General features: G+C 41.0%; 1 protein-coding gene across 7 annotated transcripts in view; it reads right to left on the reverse strand.

Annotated features, from left to right (window-relative positions):
* The window catches only part of RBFOX1 (RNA binding fox-1 homolog 1), a 748,795-nt gene that overhangs the window by 714,994 nt on the left and 20,504 nt on the right, over positions 1-13,297 (reverse strand). The gene's annotated exons all lie outside the window — the stretch shown is intronic.

The following is a 13,297-nucleotide window of genomic DNA, read 5'->3' on the forward strand; positions in this document are numbered from 1 at the left end:
CAGTACCATAAATTTTTACTAACATAAATAAAAAAAAATCAAACATCAATGATCAGGGCTTTAATCCTCTCCTAAGTAATGTTGTCTTAAAATCTATCATGAATTTCATCCATCTCTGTAGGTGGGTGTATGCTCAGAAGTTAGAATTTCTAGTTAGCATTCACCATTAGTCACTAGTCATATGTAGTTCCCTCTGCTAATTGATATTCCCTACTTGGTCTTCTTTCAGTTAAAAGTCAACCCCTTACTTCCACATGGCAATGGTGCCCCAAGTATTCGATAGGTCTAGTGTAATTAATGCATCACTTTAGGACTTAATTCTGAATCTTAAGCCCATAGGCTCCAGAGAAGCAAAGCTTTTGGAAAACCCATAGCACTGGGATGCCTGTTCCATGCTGAGGAAGTTCTTTCCTAAATCTGAAATTGGGCTTGAAGAAGTTTTGTAATAACAGTGGACAGACAAAAAAAATCTTGCCAGGAAAGAGTATGCAGTTCAACAGCAATAACCATCATTCTTCTGAATTACACATCCAGTACAGTTCTACAGTAGGTACGTGCCTTGGTATATCAGAATGAAAATATAGATCTTAAGAACACATTTATTTCAAGTCCATGTACAGCAGAAATTGCATGCCAACCAGAGCCCACTTTCGCAACTTTCACTGCAAAAGGCAGCGCCTCAGGAGTACCCCAGTAATGGGAATCACAGAGTTGTAGGGGTTGGAAGGAACCTCTAGAGATCAAATCCAATCCTCCCCCCGCCCCCCCCCCCCTCCCCCCCCCCCTCCCCCCCCCCCCATCAGAGCAGGTTCCTACAGCAGGTTGCACAGGTAGACATCCATGCAGATCTTCATTATCTCTAGTGAAGGAAACTCTACACCCTCTCTGGGCAGCCTGTTCCAGCGCTCTGTCACCCTCACTGTGAAGAAGTTCCTTCACATGTTGGTGCAGATCTTATGCTCAAGTTTATGACCATTTAGTCTGTCCCCACAGACCAAGGAAAAGAGGTTGGCCATGTCCCTTTGTCTCCCACACTTAAGGTATTTATAAACATTAATAAGATCCCCTCTCAGTCTTCTAAAGAAGGACCAGTAAAGTAGCAGAAACCACTGTCAAAATACACAGAGTTGCTATTATTGTGCTGTAAAAGCACTTATTGAGAAAGATGGAAATGGATCCATTGCTAGCACCTATGAAGTATGATGTTCCTCAAAAATCAAGAGTGAAGAACTTTCAGCACCGACCAATCAACACCTTCTTGTGCCAATCCCCAAAACCCGGTTACCAAGTCAGCTATCATGAGAAACGCATACTACTGATGAAGGAACATGTATTACTTTAAGTGTAAGACCTAGATATACCATGGGCTGTCTGCTTTCCAAAGCTAGTATCGCATACTCTGCCTTGGCAAAGTGCATTTACAGTGAGGAAACAGCTGATTTATTGATAGCAGGAAGAGAAAGTGTTTAGTGATATGATGCACTTTGAAGTTACCGGAAATAAGAGATCCTAATTTCTGGGGAAAAAAGAAAATGCTCTGATATTACCACGAAGAGACATTTGGATAGTTTAATTGTGAGAAGAAGGGGAGGAATTCTTAAGATACTCAGCATTCCATGTCTTCTTCTCCTCATACCTTAAGTGCAGCTATGGAAAGCAGACTGATGACAAACCCGATGGATGTGATGGAGTTTATCAACATCTGATTGCAGCACAATTTCATCAACAACTCAGCCCTGCTGACTGTTCATTAAGTGCTTCCTATTCATGGGCCATCCACAGGAAACAAATTCACCCCAGTACCATTCTCAGTGGTAACCCCCAACAGAACCACACTGACAGAAGGAGGACACCAAGCCATTTAGTAGTTTAAATGCATGTATTCCCGTGAGAAAAAGGAACAGACAACTGCTAGTTCAAATCTAAACCAAGCGTTGAATGAATAATTATTGCATTAAAGTCACACTGCTACAGTCGTACCAGTCTTATTTTAAATGCAGAGTTAATTAAATTAGACGAACATGCACAGGAAGGTGTGCACGCACAGAAAGATGTAACAAAATAAGTAAAACAAGTTGGGGTGGACCTACTGAATGTGCACTTCTCAGTCTTTGCTTTTTTAAAGGATTTATACTGCAGAGCCACATCAGAATTAAAAAACAACCGTTCTGATCACTTCCTAAGTAATATTCAGTATGAAAACAATATAACACCATAGAACTGCCTTTACAGTTCCCAGACAGAAGGATTTTGATTAAAGACAGCAAAAATAAGAGAACTGAAAAACAGAAGTAAACAGGCAATAACTGAATCCCTAAACATACAGTAACCATCTGAGCTGCCTTTGCAAACTATAGTCTTCAATGCTTCATCATATTTGGAAATGGGAGCATAAACCAATACAAGGCCCATTCCATATCCAAAGTACAACAGCCAAACAAAATCAGCATCTTCCCTCTTTCCCTGCTATTCTGAAACTTCAGTCCTGGCTCCATAATTGGTAGTGACACAAGACAAGAACCGTTCAGTTTTGCTTTCTGTTACGTATAATTATAAACATATGTTCCTTAAGCCACTTCATAGATTATACCTTTAAAATTCCCAATTCTGAAATTCTCCAGGACCATCTACATCTTTCCTCTTTTTTCTTCACAGCATTCGACAACTATTTTCATTACATACTTCTCTTTGTCTTTCTAATAAGCTCTGTTGGTCAGGAGGTTCTTTCAAGGCAAGGTATTTGCAGCGTTACAGCAGACTTCACAGGAATGAAAAGCCACACAACATATCACAAAACCCACAATCATCTGTCACTGCAACTTATCCAATTGTAACTGCAGGGGGTATTTTTAAGTAGGCAGAATGTAATTGCCTACTTGGAATTTTGCCAAGACACTGGAGCTAATTATTTTTTAAGGATTAATTTAGCGCTCGCATGAAAGCTGATGGATCAATAACAAAAGATGAAGTCAGTTTATTCACAGAGTAGGTACGATGCTAGCTGTGGTGATGTAAGGCTCCCTGCTGCTCACTGACAATATACCATTTTCCAAAAACTGGAGGGGGATATGCATTAGAGTGAGGCTGTTCCACAACCTCTTTTTTAATACAGACTACCAGCAGCAAACATGAGCATGGGCATGGATGTGTCTGGACACAAAACCAAGCACCGTAATGTTGTGGCAGCTCAGCAGCACACAGCTGTGGTCATTCCCAACCCCAGTGGGATGGGGGAAGAGAACTGGAGAAAGAGTAGCAAGAACACAAGCAACGCAGAGCAGCAGCAACCACCTCAGCCAAGCTCCCTCAGTTTTACTGCTGAGCACAAATGCTCTTTACTATGGGACATTCCTGTGGTGGTTGGGGTCAGCTGCCCTGGCAGTGTGTCCCCAGCTCCTTGTGCACCCCAGCTCCTCCCTAGTGGGGCAGCAGAGAAGTCCCTGACTCTGTGTATGCCTTACTCTGCAACAGCTACACATAAGATGAGAATAGATGTTGACAACAGACCTAAATTCAAAACATAGCACTACACCAGCAGCTACAAAGAAAACTCGCTCTATCCCAGCAGCAGCAGGACAATTATCTTGCTAGAATTCAAACTTGTTAAGAATGCAACATGCGCAATATATTAAGAACAGAATAGTCAGTTCAGATTGGAGTGAAGTACTGATTTTGCACTAAAAGATTATAACAGTGTTATGTCAAATTGACTGAAATAGCCTATTGTATTACTTACTGATTAACACGTAAAAAGAGTTTCTAAGACTTGACTGGCTGTTAAATATTTTAAAAGACTGAGAAACAGAAAGGAAAAACTAATTCTGCTCCCAGCTGTGTAACATTATATCCTAAAAACATATATCCTGCCTAATGGGACTCACCCATCTCTTCTTTCATGACTTAGGACTGCTCCCTACACGTCAACTTAGCATTATGAAGTGATGCCAAAAAGGAAGAGTGCCCTTGTTTGAGGAGAAAAAAAAAAACAAACCATGCAGGCCCAGATTCTGGCTCAGCTTCACTGTCACCATGCCAGCATTGTTCATGATCACTTTGCAACCTCCAGAAGCAAAAAATGAAGGAGAAAACACAAAAAAGCTAAAAAAAAATTAAGTTTGCATGCTTTGTTCTAAAATGGAACATTAAAATTCTTCTACATTAGAACTAAGGGAATCTAGGAAGTGAAATTTAATAAATCTGTACAAAGCAGAACCATATGGACAACAAACATTGTGATTAACAAGGTTTAAATTCAGTACCTTTACGGTCACTGCACAGACCTCAATTGCTCAAAGACAAGGCATAGATACGTGACAGCATCCTTTATCCACTGTGAAGAAAATCAGCAAGATGGAACCATGAAACAAATTTCCCAAGTGGCTAATGTAACCAGACAGCAGCTGAATATTAACAGCGATGACACCTGCCTTGGATGGGATCCCCGGATGGAAATGAGACAATACAGCCAGACATGACTGATGCAGCACATCCCTCCTGCTGGCTGGGCATGAGCCTCATGCCTGTATTCAGAGGTGAAGGGTCTGTTCTAGGCCCTTTAAAAACAGCTGTGCAAGATCTCAATTACTCCGCCTAGAAATGATATTCAATTGCTTTTTAAAATTCAGCCTGTGTTGGGAAAACACATTTTAAATAAAGAATGTATATTGCATTGCAAGGTCAGCATGCAAATCCCCAGGTCGGGCCAATGGAGCTGGCTGCCTACAGCATGGAGAGCAACATGAATGTGCTATGGGATCCACTTGCATGCCTTCAGGAGTTAATCCAGGAGGAAACACCACATCAAAATAAACCAAGGACACAGTCAGGCTGTGCAGTGCTGCAGATGCACCGAAGCGTGCACAGACACCTGTTGGCTCTGCTATAATCATTCAAGAGTTACACAAATTATTCTAAAACCACCAATTATTTTAGAATCAAAAAACAACGAAGTACCAAATCCAGTCACTATACACTCTTTCTTTCTGAGCTGCAGGTTTCAGAAACTTCAGTAAAAACATGAGAATCCTCTGCTAAAGGTTCACTTATTGTACACAATCAATATTAAAAATAAAACATAATGGCCTTTCTTCTACAGTTCTTCCTTGCCTCTCATTTACTACAAAACAGAACACAGGTTGTCTGCACATCATCACCTCGCACTGACATCTGGACTCTGCTGATGTTTACACAGCAAGTGCTGCCCAACCTGCAGAATCTAGTCATGTCTAGAGCATATTGAGATCAGTTTTTTCTCTTCTCATGGGGGGGCTGAGCTCAGCATCACTGAAGTTTCCAGGCAATGGAAGGAGGATCAAGGCAAATATGCATCTCTAAGAGAAGTAGAAACAAAAAGAATCAAGTCTTTAAGAATGAAAACAAGAACTCACAGATGTTCCATTTAGTTCACTTTGCACAGCTACAATTTACATTTCCTACAGAAAGGGAACATCTGTGGCAAAGGTTTAAGTTTCCTCCACATTTGGTTTGAATCTTTTTCTTAAATATCCTTTATATAGGCCAAACAATACAGGTGTTCCCCCCCCCCCTTCCAAGTAATAATGACACATTGCAAAGGCGCAACAACATTCTTCAGCACTACTGCATCATTAGAAGTGATTTATACAACTGCTACAGATGACTGAGTCAAAAAGGAATTAGGAAGCTTTGAAAGCCATTAACATCTATTAAGGAACAAGTAGCTTTTCTATGTCTTTCACCTCAATCTCAACTTGTTTACTCTAACAGGTTTTTCTTGAAGTTTGAATTCAGCCTGTCTTCCTCCTTACTTACCAATTTCAATAATATAAATTGGAGGAAAAATAAAGAATATTCAGTATTAACATGCTCAGTATCATTCCTGTGGAATTTATCCTTTTTCTAACTACAAGTAAAATTAAGAAAATAAAGTCACGTAACTTCTTCCTTTTCCAATATTCTGACAACAACATGCTAAATAGCAGCTATAGAAATATAGTCTCTGTGTATAAGTTACATTCTACTGAAATGATTTATATATATTTATCTGCACCATGTATTTGCCTACTGCATTCCCTTTTGTGAGCTTGCAGAGATACTCTGATACTTCTACAGCCTCCCATTCTCTGATCCACATTTTTCTCCCGTTGAAGAGACCAAGGATTCTTTGAAGCTTTCAAAACTCAGCAGTCCCAGAAGAACACCTGTACCTCAACAGGGGTTAGAGCACTCATCCACCAAGTAGGAAGCCCAGGCTGAATTCCCTTCTCCACCTGAGTGGAAGAAAAAAAGAAAGTACCTGCAGTCTTTCATGAGACAGCTCCTAAAAGCAGGCTGGCAGGCTATTCTGGGGAGAACTCCGTAGCACCTTTCTTTTTACAGCATCCTACTTGGCAAGGAGAAAAGAAAGCTATGATCAAGATTAATTGCAAAAGGCAAGACAAGTCCCACAGAAAATGGTACTGTCTTAGAGTACTACACTGTAGTTTCCATCTCTTATTTTGTTCTTAATAAAACCTTCAGATACGCAGCTTTATCCTTGAGACAGAAATCAAAACTCTGCCCTACAAGGAGTGATCCAAACCTTCTGACATTTGCCATCTAAAAGAACAACCAACCAAACCTAGAACGTCTTCAGCAAGAGGAAGGAAATGCACCACCTTTGCTACCAGATAGTGTCACTTAGGGCCTCTCCATGAAGAATTAAGATATGAGTTTGATTATTTTCCCCCCACCAGGAAGTTAACCAAATATGCACTTTTCATCCCTGCTCAAATATTCAAACTGAACTCTACAGGTCACACCAGGAACAAGGACTGCAAACGTCACACCTACTTCCTCCATTCAGGCATATATACAAGAATCCCCAAGGCCATCCAGGTACCTCCTGAGCAACCCAGTGTAGTAGTCCTAGGTGTGCCTCAACCCACCTACCTGAACACTTGAAAAGGTATCTATATTTTTCCTCCCAACTCAGCACAGAAAGAAAACACGCAAACATATCAAAATGCAGCAGTCCTTCAAAGCTTCTGTTTTGTGCAGCTCCATTATAGTGCCCACAACTAAAACAACACATACTGCAGGAAGTGCAGCACAACTTATATCAGAGATGGGGAGAACCAGCCCACCCTGAGAACTAAGTAGCTCTACACCAGTAAGCACAAAGGAAAATAGTTATAGTTTTAAACCCACTGCACATAAAACATCATTTATTCACATCATCAGGTTATTGTGCAATACAGGGCACTTCCCTGTTCTAAAATTACATTTAACTGTCCTTCAAGAGGGGAAAAATGACCTCCAAGTCAACTCCATTTATGAAACACACTATTCAGACAATAGTTACCATACCGTGCTGACACACTGCTAATTGTGACATCAGTTAGCCACAAAAAGCATCTTAAGACAAACGAAATATCAGAGGGGAAAGCATTTCAATAGGAGACAGTTCTGAGCTGCTCACTAACAAGCAGTGCCCTCTACCTCTGGCATTACCTACATTTATCTCATCTCAAAGCCAGTTTTGTTGAAAGCATTTCAAACTTCTGCCTTGAAACTTAAAGAATAATGCCAGGTTTTATGAGCAGTTGTTCTATACATATATATAGACACACATATATACAACCTCTATTCAGTAAACACTTGAATAAAAATCTGAATACAAAGTTGTACTTCAAGTCCATCCACGGATAGCTTACAGAACACAACAGTACCCTCCTTAGAGTTACTTTGATTTCATTTAAGCCTAATAGGAGAGATGGGCAGGAGGTACTTAGGCACGTATTTTCCAATGTTCTATTCACATCGCCTTCTGCTGGGTCTTTGAGTACTGTTTAAAGATTAAAACACATTACTTAATTGTGAGTTCTCTATTATTTATCAGGATATTGGTCCAGAATAGCAATCTCTTCCACATCAAGCAAGTCATCGCATGTTAACCTGCAAAACTGCTTGTGAGCAAGGAAGCTACATACATAAACCAAAACACAGACCACAACAGAACATATCCTCTAACGTGGTTACTTTCCAATCTCTTTTACTTTCTCACACCATTAGTAGGCTCTCTTAAAAAGTTTAGCCTTCTACAAAAAAGTAGAAAAAAGTTAAATTTATCTACAAAGCCTCTCTCAAGCTCCCTATTTATTTCTTTCATCATTCTTACCTACAACGCCTGCATAGAGCTCTTGGTAACCTCTATCTCAAGAAAAAGCAACCATAAGCTGGTTCTTCATACAGACAGCAGTGTTCTGAGAAAGTCAGTGAAACCACACCACATCTTTAGAACTTCACATGGCACCTCCTTGCCAAGGCTACCAGCAAAACCAGAAAGCATTGTAGTGGACTGATCAGCCCTCGGAAGCAACTGCTACACTATTAGTCTACTCCAAACTTCAGGGCTACATTTTTCTTCTCTTCTGAGACATTTTCTGAAACAGTTGTGCAGTTGCAGTTCATAGAGTCCCATTTTCAAATATTTTTTTTTCCAAGTTCCAAATAAGAAAAAAAAGTGTGAATATATGTAGGTGCATGTGTATATATAACTGCCTTTCATGTGAAACACAAACATCATTAGAGATTCACGAATCCGTTAAAACAGCTTTTTCATACTAAAGGTCTTAGAAAAGAAATCTACCCCAAAAATCTGACACACAGTTGACTGGGGATAAGTTTCAGAAGGTCCAAGAGAAACGAGTGCCACTGGGAAACCACCAACCTTATTGCTGCCTGGCTATCTGCCTCACCGTGAGCAGGAAAGAAAGAAGGGGTTGATACAGCCAACTCCCAAACGAAAACCAAAATGAGACTCAGCATGGCTAACTGAAAAAAGATGTGAAGATTTTAGGACTAATCCAGGAATTTTCTCATGTGCCTTTGAACCAAGTCTAGCACTTTGATGCCTCAAACATGCACTTTTAGCCACTGCTGTAATCCAAGCGACGTTTTCCTTCAGTTCCAAAACATATTCCCATGAATACAACAAAAGGAAAATGTACTGCACAGAGGCTAATATTAAATATTTACCTTTCCACCTCAACCATCTTCTGTTGTTGTTTCTTACTCTTGCTTACGGCTAAATAGTAAGGCCAACTCATGAGGCAAAGCTAGTATCAGTCCTTATATATTATTTATTCATTTCAGATGTACCTATTCCATCTCCATCTCTCAAGCCACATAAGTCACTTTCTTATAAAGCTCCTTCAGATCAGCAATCCAGAACTCTGTTAGGAAAACAGGACTTACGTAACAATTCAGGGGTTCAACATTACATATTATGAAGTCCAAGAGCTGAGGGCTCTTTGATTCTGATTTTAATGAGGTAAATCAGAAATGAATACATTATTAGTTTAATGTTGTCTTTATAGACCAAACGTGATTTTCTGTCAGTAAGGTTAACATCACCCAGCACTAAATGCTAGTTCTTGAACACACACAAACTCATTTCTTTGCCTCCAGCTGGTTACAGAGGAGATAAACCACTTCAAACACCTAGCTCAGCCCCCCCGTACGCAGTTATAGCCACAGTAGAGGATTGCAAAGCACCTTTTTATTAAACAAGCCTCATTTAGTTACATATGTTTATCAGGAAAAATAAAAAGGAACTAGTGACACATCTATACAGGAATGGGTTATTAGAGGTATAATGGGGTGGGGGGCGCAAATCTGAAGATCACCTCTAGTAATATTTTCAGCAAACCTAACTTTGTTCCTAAAATATTAAGCGCACTCCAACATTGCAATTACGGCCTTATATTGACAGGCTTGCCCAGAATGACCTAACAACAGAATTCCACTGGATGGAACTACACATTTACTGTTTTTACCAAATAAACTTGGATGTACACTCTAAGCAGGAAACCCAAGTCAAATATTTGTGTTGATTTTCTCCTCCAAGAAAAGCCCCCCGGGCCAGTACAGAAACTCCCTTCCCAAAAACAGGTGAGATCCCTGTACCTTTTATGTTATCAGAACTGGCAGAAGACTTAACCAGATTGGCCTCAAGTAACACTTCCTGATCCACCTTGGCCTTAAAATAACAAACATCGACATCTCTAATTTACTTCTAGGTATGTTTACAAACATTTAATGGTATACTATGAAAAAAACTAAGCATAGTAAGAGTTTAGCATTTATACAGAGTACATTAGAACATCAGGGACTTATTTAATTGCTTTTGTAGCCAATTTCCTTGCACCTCAAGGCTCATTAGTCAGTCATCTAATCATTCCATACAACAATGCATCCTCTGTTCCCTTCTTGAGTTGAGGAATATATCTTCATCTGTCTATCCAGCAGTGGTGTCCTTCAGCTGCAACCTTTCTGAGGGTTATTTGAGTGGTTGCCAGTGTTACTGCTGTTTCTCGTGGATGTGGATTTTCCCAACATTCAGGAGTTCTGTTCTACCATATTGCCCAGATGCCTAAATATAACGTTATAAGATGACTGTTTATTAAATTTTAAAAAATACATAAAAACCAAAAATCGGTATAACTTTGCAAATAATGGGTTTGTTTCATGTATCCACCTTACTATTTTACTCAGAGTCCAAGAAGAAACAAGGGAATAACAAAAACAGAATCACACTTGCAGTTAGGACGGGGCTGAAAGAAGTGTTATTGGAAGAAGAGATGAAAAAATCCAGCTGTTAAATTCTGAAGTGCTCAGCATACCAATAGGTTTTGCAGAAACAGAAGTGCATATAAAGCTGCACCTCAACTTCAGAGTAAGAAGGTCCTGGCACTGCGCACAGCCCAGAGCACAGCAGTTCCCTCTGCCCGTCAGGCAGCACTGCTGTGCTGTGCAGTGCCGGAGCCTTGGCACAGGCTGCCCAGAGGCTGTGGGGTCTCCTCCTTGGAGCTCCCCCAAAGCCACCTGCCCAAGGAGCTGGGCCCTGCTCTGGGTGGCTCTGCTGGGGCTGACGGAACCCAAGGTGCCTCCAACCTCAGCCTTTCTGTGACTCAGTGTATACACACACAGGTACATTAAGACACACATACTCAGAAGGAAAGTATTAATCTGGCCCCTGAAATAAATAGCTCACATTTCCAAAGAGGCAACTCAGCAAGTGAATTCTGGTCTCCAAGCACAGCTTCCGTTCATTTAACAAGCCAATGGAAAAACCTTCAGAACCCAGTTACTAAACAGACTGCTAACATGTCACTAGAGTAATATAGGAGTAAAGAAATGGTTTTCTATTTCTTTTGTGCTTAAAGCATCAACACATTTTGGTGGGATTACTGATACTGTTTCCACAGAGACAGCAGTCCAGATGACAACACCTATCGAGAATTTGTATTTCTTTTTTGTGTGGGTGGAGAGAAACCATCTTCTCCTCTGCAGAATGCTAATGGATCTGGGTGTTGCAAAGCACCCCTCTGTGAGCTCCTGGGAGCAAGAAATCACCCATGTCATGCAGTGCATCCACAGCTCTGCACGTCCTCCAGCTCCTCCAGTCTGCTCTTAACTGCTGCAAACGCAGAGAGCAACAACACAGAACTCATTTAGGAGCTCACTAAATGTAAGGACAGGAGCGCTGCAGGTAATCTACATGCAGAGCTTCAGAGACAGATATTTCCCAACAAAAGCAGTGCAGAACTCTCCTCACAATGGAAAAGCAGATGGTTTGAATTGTTTTGAAATAATTGTAACATCAAATGAAAAGCTTCTTGATGCGTTGTATTACATAATTAAAGGCGACGAGGTTCTGTCAAGTCCTATTTTTAAACCATGATGGTATGTTAATGAAACTTCCCAAGGAAAGTTCAGATACAGACAGCTGAAACAAATTGCTGCTAACCCGATCACTTCCCCATGCTTGAAGTCGCCATAAAAGCAGTACTAAATCAGTGTAAATACCATAGGGCAGAAAACTGATGACCCAAACTTGGAGTTATATTCAGTTCGTAAGAATGTCAGTTACACAGCATAGGATGAACTATTTTAGAAGCCAAAAAGCCAGAAGCCAAAGAGTATTACCAGATCTTATTTTCTTCTCAATATATAAAGCATATATTGAAATATGGAGAGAAAAAAAAACCAAAAGGTCTTGTTTTAGCTGCTCCCTAAAGCATTTGTCTACTTTTTGGTCCAATACCCCAAAGAACATATCAAACATTGTTTCAGATCCGAGGGGTTACTGCTGGAAAACAAAAAAAATAGTTATTTTGAATATCCAGCCCATCTCATGGGGAGCTCACACTACCCTCTGCAGCTCACTAAATGCAAATGCGACCATTCTGGGCACCACGTGTGCAACATGCAAACCAGACTATCACTCGCTGCCAGACCCTGAGGACGCTCTGGCTCATTCCCAATTCAGCAACCTACCTGCTCAGCAATGCAAAACACTGCTCTTTACTAATACACAGCTCAGTTCTAGGTCAGTTTGCTGACTTTCAAAGCTTTGCATAGCAGATCTCCATTCACCCCCCCCCCCCCCCCCCCCCTCCCCCCCCCCCCCACCGTGCCTTAGCCCACGTTCCGCTGCAGGCTCTGCTGCTGGCTCACCCGTGGCCCAGGGAAGCAGATGCAGAATTGAACCTTCACAGAATTACTACCCTGCTACAGCGAGGTGTAGAGCTGCTGCTTGGTGCAGCCTCGCCTGATGATCCCATGAAAGCCAGTAAATATCAACTACAGAACAAGTTAAAGAAGACGATCATCTCTCTGCTTTTGTACGCAGGGAGAGAATGCAGTCACACTGCAGTAATGAAGGCCATAAAACTGCACAGATAACTTGTTTTAATTAAGCAAGCTACTATCAGTAGTAATAGCCTCCTTATATATGCCAGACCAAATAACCTATTTCTTCGGATTTCTGGGACAGTCACAGACCTAATGAGACATATCCTAAATAAAAGAGCCATATTATCTTCTCCCTAGCCTCGATCAAATATAATCAGAGTGATATTACTAATATATTCAAAAGCTTTTCATCTCTCACCTTTCTTCCACTGCTATTAAGAGAAAATCATTCTAATACCAACAGCAGCAAAAAACGCCTCTCCTGTACTTTTGATACACATAAGCCATGCTAACATGCGTAACAATTTGGACTATCTGGACTCCAGAATGGAGTTCCATTACGCTTGGACAGCCGAGTTGCCCTGCAGCCTTGGTGCGCATCCTTTTGTTATTGTGGCAACCAAGCTGCAAGCTGCTGAACCAGAGATAAGCAGACCTGTGATCAGGGTACCACTATGTGATGCCTTCAAGGAGCTAAACCGAAGGCAGTAAGCCTGACTCTGCTTACCTGACACAAACACACACCAGTCCTACAGCCCCAGCTCCTGACTGTTTCCAACTTGCTGGGCAGGATTGCCAT

Source organism: Gallus gallus, chromosome 14, assembly GCF_016699485.2.
Source record: "Gallus gallus isolate bGalGal1 chromosome 14, bGalGal1.mat.broiler.GRCg7b, whole genome shotgun sequence".
Taxonomy (NCBI): domain Eukaryota; kingdom Metazoa; phylum Chordata; class Aves; order Galliformes; family Phasianidae; genus Gallus; species Gallus gallus.